The 15189-nt window shown below is 40.2% G+C and overlaps 1 pseudogene across 1 annotated transcript; it reads right to left on the reverse strand.

Annotated features, from left to right (window-relative positions):
• Positions 1-9785: 9785 nt before the first annotated feature.
• Positions 9786-11006, reverse strand: LOC306651551 (Krueppel-like factor 8; annotated as a pseudogene). The gene has a single exon. The product of its transcript is annotated as a Krueppel-like factor 8 (transcript).
• Positions 11007-15189: the final 4183 nt, after the last annotated feature.

Consider the following 15189-nt stretch of genomic DNA (forward strand, 5'->3'; position numbering starts at 1 on the left):
TAACACATATGAGGCACTGGGTTTGATCCTCAGCACCACATAAAAATAAATAAAATAAAGGTATTATGTCCATCTATAACTAAAAATATGTATATTAAAAAAGAAAAGCCTAGTATCTGATGGTTTTGCTGTTGGATTCTACCAAACACTTAAAGAAAAACTAATATCAGTTCTTCTCAAACTCTTCCAAATAATCAAAAAAAGAGAATACTTCTCAACTGATGTTATCAGGTCACCATTACCCTCAAAACAAAGCCAGATGAGGTCACTATGAAAAAAGAAAATTTCAGATGCAGAAAAAGCACTTGACACAACATAACATCCCTTCCTGACAAACACTCTATGAATTGTGTATAGAAGGAATGTACCTCAGCAAAATAGGTCCAATGTGACAAAACTATACCTAATAATACTAAACAGTGAAAAGCAGTAAGCTTTTCCTCTAAAATCAGGAACAAGATAAAGATGCCCACTTTCATGACTTCTGTTCCACATAATACTGAAAGTCCCAGCCAGAGACATAATGCAAGGGAAAAAAATAAAAATTATCCAAACTGGAAAGAAAAAAGATCAATTGTCCCTGTTCGTAGATGAATTGTCTTACTTAAACTCCTAAAGAATCCTTCTAGACAGTGTTAAGAGTAATAAACAAGTTCAGTAAAGTTGCAGGATATAAAATGAATATATAAAAATCAGTAACATTTCTATACACTAACTGTGAACTATCTGAAAAAGAAAACAAAAATCCCATTTACAAAAGTGAAATACTTAGGAATGTTCTAAGTATAGGAATAGTAAAAACTTTATACAGGAAGATTAAAATTTAGGAATAAATTTAACCAGGTTGGTGAAAGATCTTAACACTAAAGTCTATAAAATAGTGATAAAATATTGAAGAAGATGTAAATATATGCAAAGGTATTCTGTGCTCATGGATTGGAAGAAATAACTTTGTTTAAATGTCCATATTACTCCAAGCAATCTACATATTCAATATAATCCCTGTCAAAAATTCAATGACAGTTTTCATGTATATGAAAAAAAATCCAAAAATTCCCATGGAAACACAAATGCTTTGAATAGTGAAAGCAGTCTTGAAAAAAGAGAGCAAAGCTGGAGGCATCACACTTCCTGACTTCAAAATATATTACAAAACTATAGAAATAAAAGGACCAAGGTTTCAAGATGGCGGCCTAGAGGGTGGCTGCATTTCATGTTGCTCCAGGACTCAGGATTCAAAAGAGGAGATATTGAGACACTTGGGACCAACTCAAAGCAGCTGGGTGACTCTCACCCATTGGGAAGGCGTCCCTGATGGGACGGTGGTCCCAGAACGCAGGTAACTTTGTGAAGTAGAGCTGCCGGCGATACGCCCCTCCCCCCGCTGGAGCAGTGAACTCGGACAACTGGGAGCGCCGTAAAGGAGGCCGCTCGGCACAGCACTGGGACTCGGAGCCACCACTGGGGCTCCAGCAGTTGCCCAGGGGAGGAGTGGCGAGGAGAGCTGTGTGGACTCAGAACACCAGGGCCTGCCCTGAGGAGGAGGAGGAGGAACGTGGCCTCTTGGGTTCGGAGTGACTGCACCAGAGCTACAGGCGGTTGCCAGAGGAGGGGCTGCGTGGCAAGCTGTTTGGACTCAGACCACTTCTGAACCCCGGGGCCTGCCCGGAGGAGGAGGAGGAGGAGGAGGAGGAGGAGGAGGAGGAGCGCGGCGGGTCGTTTGGACTCGCAGTGACTGCATTAGCGCTCCAGGTGGCTGCTCAGAGGAGAAGGCGAGTGGTGAGTTGTTTGGACTTAAAGTGACAGCTCCTGAACACAGGGGGGCTGCCTGGAGGAGAAGCATGGTGGGTCGCTTGGTCTTGAGTGGCCGCACCAGAGCTCCGGGCGGTTGCCCAGAGGACCCGTGCAGCGGGTCATGTGGATTCAGAGCCACTCAGAGTGACTGCTCCTGAACACCCGGGAGGTTATCTGGAGAAGGAGGAGGAACGGGGAGGGTCACTTCGACTCGGAGTGATTGATTGCCCCGGGCTACGGGTGGTTGGTGGGAGGAGGCGGCACGCAGTGAGTTTCTTGGACTCCTAGTGACCGCACCGGAATACTGGGCAGCTGTCTGGAGGAAGAGGCGTGTGGCGGGTCTCTGGGACTCAGAGCGATTCTACGGGACCCCAGGTGGCTGCTCAGAGGAGGGGCCGCATAGCCAGGCGATTAGGTGCAGAGCAGGGCCCCAGGATCTAGGAGGCTTCTGGGTGGAAGAGCCGCACAGAGACAGGCTTAGGGCGGAGCGAAGGTTCCAGACCTGCGGGCAGATTCTCTGAGGAGGGGCAGCCTAAGGAGATTCATCTGCGAAGGGTGAGGCTCCCAGGCCCAGGAGGTAGGGCCGGGCCCCTGGGAACTTTGCAGAGGAAGGCAGCGCAGCCCAGGCCGTAGCTGTAAATTGAGGGGAACCTCTAGGAAGGAACTGACCAGCGAGACCTCCCCACCGGGTGAGTCTTCCCTGCCGGGTGAGGTTTCCCCACAAGGATGGTAAAACCAGAGACTCAGGCCCAAACAGGCCTTGCCTCAGCCTGCAGCCTAGGTCCCCTTTGGATGACCACTGGTCAACAAGTGGAGGCACCTCTGCCCACTAGCAGGGATTATACCCCACCTGAAGGCCACCACTCCTAGAGAGGCAGCTTCCTTGTGGAGCACCGCATTATCAACTTCCTCTAAGACTTCAGCCTACTGAAGGCTAAGGGGGGATATATATAGAAATCTTCAGGGACATTGTTAGTCAATAGAGGAAATCTGCAATATCTCAGCGGTCCACTGAAACCTGAACAATATGAGAAAACAAGGAAAGAAAATGCTGCAAACAAATCTAGATGTTACATCAATAAAACCCAATGACAGCATGGCAGAAGAAATGACAGAAAAGGAGTTCAGAATGTACATAATTAAAATGATCAGAGAAGCAAACGATGAGATGAAAGAGCAAATGCAAGCATTGAATGATCGCACCAATCGACAGTTAAAAGAGCAAATACAGGAAGCAAAAGATCATTTCAATAAAGAGTTAGAGATATTGAAAAAAAACCAAACAGAAATCCTTGACATGAAGGAAACAATAAACCAAATTAAGAACTCCATAGAAAGCATATCCAATAGGATAGAACACCTGGAAGACAGAACCTCAGACATTGAAGACAAAATATTTAACCTTGAAAACAAAGTTGAACAAACAGAGAAGATGGTAAGAAATCATGAACAGAATCTACAAGAACTATGGGATATCATGAAAAGGCCAAATTTAAGAATTATTGGGATTGAAAAAGGCCTAGAGAAACAAGCCAAAGGAATGAACAATTTATTCAATGAATTATTATCAGAAAATTTCCCAAATCTGAAGAATGAAATGGAAAATCAAGTTCAAGAGGCTTATAGGACTCCAAATACACAAAATTACAACAGACCCACACCAAGGCACATTATAATGAAAATACCTAACATACAAAATAAAGACAGAATTTTAAAGGCTGTGAGAGAAAAGAACCAAATTACATTCAGGGGGAAACCAATACGCATATCAGCAGATTTTTCAATCCAGACCCTAAGAGCTAGAAGGGCCTGGAACAACATTTTTCAAGCCCTGAAAGAAAATGGATGCCAACCAAGAATCTTATACCCAGCAAAACTTACCTTCAAATTTGACGATGAAATAAAATCCTTCCATGATAAACAAAAGCTAAAAGAATTTACAAAAAGAAAGCCAGCATTACAGAACATTCTCAGCAAAATATTCCATGAGGAAGAGATGAAAAACAAAGAAGCAAATCAGCAAAGGGATGAATTATCCTAAAGGAATTGTCAAATAAAGGAGGAAACAAGTCGTGTCAAATAAATAAATAAATAAAATTTAAAAAATGAACCAAATGACCGGGAAACCAAATCATATCTCTATAATAACCCTGAATGTTAATGGCCTGAATTCATCAATCAAAAGACATAGACTGGCAGATTGGATTAAAAAGAAAGATCCAACAATATGTTGCCTGCAAGAGACTCACCTCATAGAAAAAGATACCCATAGACTAAAGGTGAAAGGATGGGGAAAAACATACCATGCACATGGACTCAGCAAAAAAGCTGGAGTATCCATCCTCATTTCCGATAATGTGGACTTCAAGCCAAAACTAGTCAGAAGGGATAAAGAAGGTCATTTCATACTGCTTAAGGGAAGCATAAATCAGCAAGATATAACAATCATAAACATCTATGCCCCAAACAGTGGCTCATCCATGTATGTCAAACAAATCCTTCTCAATTTCAGAAACCAAATAGACCATAACACAATAATATTAGGTGATTTTAACACGCCTCTCTCACCACTGGACAGATCTTCCAGACAAAAATTGAACAAAGAAACCATAGATCTCAATAACACAATCAATAATCTAGACTTAATGGACATTTATAGAATATACCATCCAACCAAGAGTGAATACACTTTCTTCTCAGCAGCACATGGATCCTTCTCTAAAATAGACCATATATTATGCCACAAAGCTAATGTTAGCAAATACAAGAAGATAGAGACACTACTATGTATTCTATCAGATCATAATGGATTGAAGTTAGAAATAAATGAAAGAGTAAAACACACAAACTATTCCAACATCTGGAGATTAAACAATATGCTATTATATGATGAATGGATAACAGAAGATATTAGGAAGGATATTAAAAAATTCTTAGAGGTAAATGAGAACAAAGAAACATCATATCAAAATCTCTGGGACACTATGAAAGCAGTACTTCGAGGGAAATTTATTTCATGGAGCACATTTAATAAAAGAAGTAAAACTCAACAAATAAACGACCTAACACTACAGCTCAAAGCCCTAGAAAAAGAAGAACAGAACAGCACCAAAAGTAGTAGAAGACAGGAAATAGATAAACTCAGAGCTGAAATCAATGAAATTGAAACAAAAGAAACAATACAAAAAATTGACAAAATAAATAGTTGGTTCTTCGAAAAAATAAACAAAATTGATAAACCTTTAGCCACACTAACAAAGAGAAGACGAGAGAAAACCCAAATCACTAAAATTCGGAATGAACAAGGAAATATCACAACAGACACGATTGAAATACAAAACATAATTAGAAGCTATTTTGAAAATCTATACTCCAACAAAATAGAAAATTTGGAAGACATCAACAGATTTCTAGAGACATATAAATTGCCTAAACTGAACGAGGAGGACATACACAATTTAAATAGACCAATTTCAAGTACTGAACTAGAAGAAGTCATCAAAAGCCTACCAACAAAGAAAAGTCCAGGACCAGATGGGTTCTCAGCGGAGTTCTACAAAACCTTTAAAGAAGAGCTCATTCCAATACTTCTCAAAGTATTCCATAAAATAGAAGAGGAGGGAACCCTCGCAAACTCATTCTATGAAGCCAATATCACACTGATACCTAAACCAGACAGAGACTCATCAAGGAAAGAAAATTTCAGACCAATATCCTTAATGAACATCGACGCAAAAATTCTCAACAAAATTTTAGCAAATCGCATACAAAAACATATTAAAAAGATAGTGCACCATGACCAAGTGGGTTTCATCCCAGGGATGCAAGGTTGGTTCAACATCAGGAAATCAATAAACGTAATTCACCATATTAATAGACTTAAAGTCAAGAATCACATGATTATTTCAATAGATGCAGAAAAAGCATTTGATAAAATACAGCACCCCTTCATGCTCAAAACACTAGAAAAAATAGGGATGGTGGGAACATTCCTTACCATTGTAAAGGCCATTTATGCTAAGCCCATGGCTAATATCATCCTAAATGGTGAAAAACTGAAAGCATTCCCCCTAAAAACTGGAACAAGGCAGGGATGCCCTCTTTCACCACTTCTATTCAACATCGTTCTTGAGACTCTGGCCAGAGCAATTAGACAAACCAAAGAGATTAAAGGGATACGAATTGGAAAAGAAGAACTCAAACTATCCCTGTTCGCTGATGACATGATTATATATTTAGAGGAACCTGGAAATTCCACCAGAAAACTCTTAGAACTCATAAGTGAATTCAGTAAAGTAGCAGGTTACAAGATCAATGCCCATAAATCCAACGCATTTTTATACATAAGTGATGAATCTTCAGAAAGAGAAATTAGGAAAACTACCCCATTCACAATAGCCTTGAAAAAAATAAAATACTTGGGAATCAATCTCACAAAAGAGGTGAAAGACCTCTACAATGAGAACTATACAACACTAAAGAAAGAAATTAAAGAACACCTTAGAAGATGGAAAGATCTTCCATGTTCTTGGATAGGAAGAATTAATATTGTCAAAATGGCCATACTACCTAAAGTGCTATACAAATTCAATGCAATTCCAATTAAAATACCAATGACGTACCTTACAGAAATAGAGCAAGCAATTATGAAATTCATCTGGAAGAATAAGAAACCCAGAATAGCTAAAGCAATCCTTAGCAGGAAGAGTGAAACAGGGGGTATTGCAATACCAGATCTTCAACTCTACTACAAAGCAATAGTAACAAAAACGGCATAGTATTGGTACCAAAATAGAAAGGTAGATCAATGGTACAGAATAGAGGACACGGACACAAACCCAAATAAATACAATTTTCTCATACTAGACAAAGGTGCCAAAAATATGCAATGGAGAAAAGATAGCCTCTTCAACAAATGGTGCTGGGAGAATTGGAAATCCATATGCAACAGAATGAAACTAAACCCATATCTCTCACCATGCACGAAACTAAACTCAAAATGGATTAAGGACCTCGGAATCAGACCAGAGACCCTGCAGATTATAGAAGAAAAAGTAGGTCCAAACCTTCAACTTGTTGGTCTAGGATCAGACTTCCTTAACAGGACTCCCATAGCACAAGAAATAAAAGCAAGAATCAACCACTGGGATAGATTCAAACTAAAAAGCTTTCTCTCAGCAAAGGAAACTATCAGCAATGCGAAGAGCCTACAGAGTGGGAGAATATCTTTGCCAATCATACTTCAGGTAGAGCACTAATCTCCAGAATCTATAAAGAACTCAAAAAACTCTACTCCAAGAATTCAAATAATCCAGTGGACAAATGGGCTAAGGAAATGAATAGACACTTCACAGAAGAAGATCTACAAGCAATCAACAAACATATGGAAAAATGCTCAACATCTCTAGTAATAAGAGAAATGCAAATCAAAACCACCCTAAGATTCCATCTCACCCCAATTAGAATGGCGATTATCAAGAATACAAGCAACAACAGGTGTTGGCGAGGATGTGGGGAGAAAGGTACACTCATACATTGCTGGTGGGGCTGCAAATTAGTGCAGCCACTCTGGAAAGCAGTGCGGAGATTCCTTAGAAAACTTGGAATGGACCCTCCATTTGACCCAGCTATCCCACTCCTTGGCCTATACCCAAAGGACTTAAAATCAGCATACTACAGAGATACAGCCACATCAATGTTCATAGCTGCTCAATTCACAATAGCCAGACTGTGGAACCAACCTAGATGCCCTTCAATTGATGAGTGGATAAAGAAACTGTGGTATATATATACAATGGAATATTACTCAGCCATAAAGAATGATAAAATTATGGCATTTGCAGGCAAATGGATGAAATTGGACAATATCATGCTAAGTGAGATAAGCCAATCTCAAAAAGCCAAAGGACGAATGATATCGCTAATAAGTGGAGGATGACGCATAATGGGGGGGGGGAGGGAAGGGTTAGTGTTAGGGTTAGAGTTAGGGTTATGGAGGGGGGCATGTATGGAGGAAGGAACTACTGTATAGAGGGTAAAGAGGGGTGGGAGGGGTGGGGGAAGGGAAAAAAATTACAGAATGAATCAAACAACATTACCCTATGTAAATTTATGATTACACAAATGGAATGCCTCTACGCCATGTACAAACAGAGAGACAACATGTATCCCATTTGTTTACAATTAAAAAAAAGAAATAAAAGGACCATAACACTAGAATTAAAACATACAAATAGAATAGAAAGCCCAGAAATAAATGCACACATTTACTCCTACTGATTTTTGACACAGGTGCCAAGAACATACAGTGTGGAAAAAACAGTCTCTTCAATAGTGTTGAGAAGACGGGACATGTACACATGGAAGAATGAAATTAGATAATTATCTTGCCCCACATAGGAATATTTTTTCACATAAAATTATCTTTGATTAGGTTTAATAATGTGATCCTTGGGAGAATGAGTGTGCAGGTCTATAAGGCCTCAAGGAAACATCTGGAGGAAAAAAATCTGACCCGTATTTGTCTTATCTGTAAAATACAAGGAATGGTTAGGACTAGACAGCTAAAAAGATCCATTCTTGATGCTAGAAATCTGACTTAGAATGAACAGCCCTAGGAGGTAGTAACCTAAAGTATTCAAGCAGGGACTGGTTGAATACCTGCCAAGGAAAAAGGGTTCAAAACGACGATAACCTTTAGGAGAGAGGCTGAGACCAATCCAATTGATACAAATTCCCCTAATTCTGGGAGAGGAAATATGCTATGTAGAGGTAGATCTGAGTTCCAGGGCCAGGAACAGGGAATTTCATGCCCCAGAGAATATCATGAAACAGTCTAATTGGGCAACCAAATGTAAATTTTGCAACCTGCTATAAAGGCTAAAAGAAATGGCTTAGTTGGTAATGCAGTTATAAAATATCTAATTGCTTTTTGTATGTCAGTTTTCACAAAAGCCCCTTATAGTCCATTCAAAACACAGGAATGAATGTCAATAATGCCATGAAGTGAACATAATTCCTTTCTTCCAATCCCTCACCTCTGTATAACATGGCCTTAGTGTGATTTCTCATCATATACTGTATGGTTTCTTTATGTAAATAAAAGAATAAATGGTACAGTGAAGCCCCTCAAGATGTTGTCTCAAAAGGCTGGCATTTGAATGAGGTTTGTGATTGACAGCACTTTTAATATTCTATCCAAATTGAAGTCACCTTCTATTTGTTCTCAGGATGTCCCAGGTCTTCTTGTTCCTGTCACTGCCCAACATATTTTCCTGGAACACTTTTCTCCCTACTGACCTGTCTTTGTGTGCTTTGAATATTTGTCCAAATTTAACCTAAGAAAGAATGTAACTGTGCCACAAAATCTTGAGTCTTAAAGGAGCAGGAGGAGAAAGAGGAGAGGACAAGAAGATCCCTTCATTCCTTTTGATGGACTTAAGAAGCACCAGGACTGTCTGAAAACCAAACTGTAAGAAGATATTGAATTGTATTTATAAAACTTTTAAGTTTGGTGTGAGATTCACTTTATTTACTGAGAATGCGCCCTATACTTCAGACCAAAATTCCTGTAAATCTTAGCAATCCACTACATTGTTATGCCCCCCCAATCTGGAACTTGAGAAAAGTCATTTCAGGACACCACCAACTGCCTATAAGTACCGATTAAAAATATATATGTGTGTGTATATGTACATACACACATATATATGCTTATATATAAATATGTATAACAGTTCTAGAAGACAAGAGAAAAAAGAGAGGGAAAAGCAGCATATTTTTGTTCACAGACTTGAGTTTGATTCCTGTTTTGTTATTGTAAGAAAAATGTCTATTTTGGGGAAGGGGTATTGGGACAGGGGCAGCCATATGTGCCACACTGGAATTCAATCCATGTGGAGGTTGAAAAAACTGAAGTCTGGACAGTGGAGAGAGGAAGGTAGAATATGAAGAGTCCCATAGGAGACCAGTTATTTTTTTCTCCAGTCTCCTCAACCTGGCTCAGTAGGATCCTCCAACCCCATCCCAGAGGCAAGTCGAAGTCCAAGAGGAAGAAATGGTCTTGACCTCAGCACACACACACAGGAAAGAGACCAGTGCAGCTCCTCTAGTGTGGCCCATGGAGTTCCCATGGAATCATGGCGCCCACCGTGCAAGGACAGGTTGTCAGAGCAAGAAAAGCTTCAGTTGCAGTCTGTACTCTTGAAGGGCTTGATGCCTGTTGTGCTTTCAGAAATGGCAGGTGAGCTCATCTGAGTAAGCAAATTTCCAGAAGCAGCCTTCCCAGGTGCATTTATAATGCTTCTCTCCTGTATGGATTCTGCAGTGAGCTTTCAGGTAAGAGTTTTTGGTGTATGCTTTGATACATCCTGCAAAGTCACATTGGTCAATCTGTCTTCTCTTCAAGTCCAAGTGACTCTTTTCCCTCTGTAATTGGGCAATTGTTGCTGGTCCTTGCTGGAGTCCCCTGCAGACTGTGTAAGGCTGAGTATCCACTCTCAATTATACTCTCTTCACTGTCACTTGGTGTCTCCAGTGGAGACATGGAGGTGGGATCAACTTTCACTGATCCAGCATTTTTGCCATCTCCTCCAGTGAGGGGGACTGAAATGGCAACAGGGCCCCCATTTGTAGGAAAACTAGTAGACACCATGGGCAGGGACTGCACCACCACTTGTATGATTTTCAGTCCACCCATTTTATTTGGCAGACTGACTGAGGGGATAGTGTGAATCACATGCAATATCTGCAGGCCACCAGTCTCCTAAGAGGAGGCCAGGATAGAGTCTGGAGTTAGAATAGTAGGGATGTTTGCTGAAGTGCTGGTTTCAGATGTTGAAGTGGACACAACAAGAACCCAGGGAGCAGACTATGGCTTGGGAGGATGTATTGGAAATTGCAACATGCTAGCAGGCTGGAGAGGAGCCTTGGGTTTGTGAAAGGAGAGGTCAACTGGTTCCACCTGGGGCAGGTTGAAATCATTAGCTTGAAGTTCTTCTAGGGGGCTCAATCTTGGTATCTTTAATTAGGGCTGGGTTCTCTATGGGGCTGGCATCCAGGAGTGGTGGAGATGCCATATTACTTCCATCTGCTGTCTCAGCGGGATCTCTGACCTGAAAAAGACCAGCGACCTGTTTGAATATCTGCATTGAGCCACCTTCTGAACTAAGTTGGACTTCCAAGTTGTTTATGAATTGATCCGTATCGCCCATGTCTCTAGCTAAGGACTTCTGAAGTGTCCAGAGCTCGTGCCATCCTCCAGAAGGTTCACAAAACAGCTGTTCCCCTCATACCCACCCCTGTCTGACAGCATGCCAGATGACTAGCTCTTTCTCAGCCCTCCAACTCCCCTTTTTGTCTGGTTGGAAAATGGGGAGGAAGACGAAAAGGGAGGGAGTTGATTCAGACCCAGTTGGTCCACCATCAGAACAAGGGAAACAAAGCTCTCAAGCATCCAACCCAAAAATCGGGGCCAGCAGAACAGACATCCTAAAAAGAATGCTCCCTCTGCAGCTTTTGCTCGACTAAAAATAAAGTGGGTTCGCTAGGCTGAAGGGGCCAATGCCGAAGATCCTCCAATCCCCCCTTACCTCCACTGATTTAGTTCCGGCCAAGCCCACTCTCCACTCATCCTCTGAATTCCGCACACCCTTGAAAAGGAGAGGGCCGGGGGTGGGGGCTAAAAAAACCCCACCCAGACCTCAAAACACTACTTGAACACAAAGTTGAAGTGGAGAAGGAATCATTCCAAACAGAAAGTTCCCCACGAGGAGTAACCTCGAGAGGATCCCTTTACCGCCACACCATAAAGAAATATCAACAAAACTGGATAAAAGACTTAAATGTAGGACCTAAAACTATGGAAATACTAGAAGAAGGTATAGGGGGAAAGCTCCACGACATTGATCTAAGACATGATTTCTTCAATACAACCCACAAAGCATAAGCAACAAAAGCAAAAATAGACAAATGGGATTGACTCAAACTATGAAGCTGTTGTACGGCAAAAGAAACAACAAAGTGAACAAACAACCCAGATTGGAAGAATATATTTGCTAAGTATTCAAATTTTATGAGGAACTCAAACTACAAAGTAGCTTGAAAACAAATAGCCCAGTTTTAAAATGTGCTAAGGACCTGAATAGGCATTTCTCAGAAGAAGACATAGAAATTGCCAATAGGTGTATGAAAAATGGTCAACATCACTAATCATCAGGTGAATGAAAATTGAAACCACAGTGCGATATCACCTCATGTTTAGAATGGCTGTTATCAACAAGATGAATCATAAGTGTTGGTGAGGAGAAAAGGAAACTCTTATACATTGTTGGTATGAATCTAAATTAATATAATCATTATGGAAAACAATGGGAAGATCTCAAAAAACCAAAAATAGAACCACCATATGAACTAGTAATCTCACTATTGTGTATATATCCAAAGGAATTGAAATCAATATGTCAAAGAAATATCTGCACTATAGTGTCCATTGCAGGACTATTCACAATAGCCAAGATTTGTGACAACACAGGTGAATCTATAGGACATTATGTTAAATGAAAAAGGTCAGTCATAAAAAGGCAAATAATAGATATTCTCACTTATATGTGGAATCTAAAAAGTAGAACTCATAGAAACAGAAAGACTAATTTTGGTTACCAGAGGATGAGGGTGGGAGGTCTACCAGTAAAAGATAGATGTTCACCTAAGGGTATAAATTTATTTAGATGGAAGGAATAAGTTCTGGTGATCTATTGCACAGCATAGTGACTATAGTTAGTAATAACTTATTGCACATTTTAAAACTGCTAAGAGTAGATTTTAAATGTTCTCACCACAAAGAAACAATGAGTATGTAAAGTGAGATATATTAGACTAATGTGATCACTTCACAATATACAACAAAATATTACCTTCCATCACATTAATTTATACAATTATTTATAAGTTTAAAATAATTTTTTTAAATGTTTACTCCATAAATACATATATATATATATATGTTACTTGTCATATAAATAAATTATTTTAAACATAAAATACATACTCAGGCATTCAGAAGAGGCTGGATCTGCCAAAATAGAGATTAGAGGTGAGCCTTTGACCACACTTTACCTTTTGCTATAACTGTTTTGGAGGTCATATTAAGCTCTTCTCTCTCGACCTCAAGGCCCAGAGGTTCTTGATATTGCATTTCTTTTGACCTTTCCTTGTCCCACTGTAAGATAAACTGATAGAAATAAGCAAGAAGAGTTCATTCTTAGCCAAATAAGATTTTCATGATCAATAATTCCCAGTATTGCTCTACATTGGAATTATTTGTGGAATTATAAACAATACTGATGCCTAAGGCTTACCTCCAGGGTTTCTGATTGTTCTAGGAATTAACCTGACTAAAGATTTTTAAAACTATGTAAGTGATTGATTGTATTGTGTCATCAAGGTTGAGAATCGATGATTTAGACAGTTCCTTGATCTATTAGTTTTCTTTATTTTTTTGAGAAAAAGGAAAAGGAAGTGTTATTGCTTTGCTAGCAAAGGAGAAACACAGGGAACTCCTGTCCAAGACTGTGATTCTGCCCATTATCAGGAACAGTGGGCTTTTTAAGAGGTGATTCAAAGGCTACTTTCCATGTGTTCTTTTTTAGAGTTGCAATTCACTTGTAAATTTGGGAGACAGTCATTTTTGAGATCTTCTAGTACCATTCCCAAAGTGTAGACCACTTAATTCCCATGGTGAGTGTGTACTCAAGGACAATAAATCTGCCTAAACTGGGGAAGAAAGGTAACCCTGTTTCCCCTGAGATTAAGGAAGGGAAGAAATTAGGGAGTAGCAGGCAGAGAGGAAGAGAAAGAAACAAGTTCATTTTTAAAATAACTTGCAATGACAGAGCATCAAGGGCTACATTCAAAGCATAGAGCGGACACTGTTACATTTCCTGAACTGTCAATTTCTACATTACATTGCTATGGAAAAATGGATGATGACATCTACAAGCTGCTTCCTGCTGTAAGAGGGCAAAGTTGGGGGGAGTAAGCCAAAGTCCTTATTCTCTATTAGGTGGGGCATGGCCAATTAAGGGTATTCAGTATCAGAGCAGTCCAGTTCAGAGGTCCACGGTGGCAGATGACCAGTGGCTGGACAAGGCATACATAGGGCAGGAATCATGCAAATGGCCAAAGTCGTCATGACTGTCCTGAGTTCAGTTTCCTTTTTCTCAAAATAGACCAGGACAGAGCAACGTGTACCATTCAGGGAGAGAAGGCAGGAGTTCTCCAAAGCAAAAGGAGCTTCAGCAGCTGCTGGGATGGTCCCTCAGTCCCTCCCTTTACTCACAGGAGTAGCTTCTCTGATTCCACTGGAGGAAAACTCACCCATCTCCTAACTATCCTACAGTTAGCTCTCAGCACGTTCACCAACTGCTTTACATCCTCAGCATGGAAATGGGGTTCCCAAGAAAGCTGAAGTGAGAACTGCTCTCGAGTCCCATCTTGGGTGCCAAATTTATTGCCAAATCTCTGTTCTTGTTCCCGATGCCAATCCAATAATGAGGACACAATTTTGAAAAAAAGGAAAAAGGTTTATTGCTTTGCTAGCAAAGGAGAAGCACAGGGGACTCCTGCCTCAGAGTTTGTGATTCTGCCCATCATCAGGAATAGGGGGCTCTTAAAGAGGTGATTCAAAGACTACATTCCATGTGTTCTCTCTCGTTGCTGCTGTAATAAATTATCACCAACTTGATGATTTGAGGCGGGTGGGGAAGGAAAGATAATGGAATGAAACAAACATCATTACCCTATGTACACATATGATTACATAAATGGTGTGACTCTACATCATGTGCAAGAAGAGAAATGAAAAGTTTTACCCCACTTGTGTACAATGAATCAAAAAAATTTTTAAAAATAAAATAGCACAAATTTATTACCTCACAGTTCTGGAGGTCAGAGACCAGAATGGATCTCACTGATTTAAGTCAATAATAATCAGGACTGTAATCTTTCTAGAGGCTCTAGGAGATGACCTCCTTCTGTGCCGTTTCCAGCTTCTAAAGGTCACCTGTAGTGACCTCTCACATATTCATAGAGAGCAACATTGGGCCCAGCCTTTCTCATGCTACATGACTCTGTTCCTCCCTCTTCTATCTCTTCCTCTTATAAGAACCCTGTGATTACATTGGGTTACCCACATAATCCATGGTAACCTCTCCATCTCAGTGTCAACTGGTCAGCAGCCTCAATTCCATCTGTAACCTTAATTTCCCTTTGCCACTTAATCTAACATATTTACAGTGTCCAGGCAAACAATGTGAACAACATTAGGGAACCATTTATTTGCCAACCATACTTGGGTCTCTCCAAGATTATCCACAATAATTTTACATGGAATGGGAA

Source organism: Sciurus vulgaris, assembly GCF_902686455.1.
Source record: "Sciurus vulgaris genome assembly, chromosome: X".
In the NCBI taxonomy this organism is placed as follows: Eukaryota; Metazoa; Chordata; class Mammalia; order Rodentia; family Sciuridae; genus Sciurus; species Sciurus vulgaris.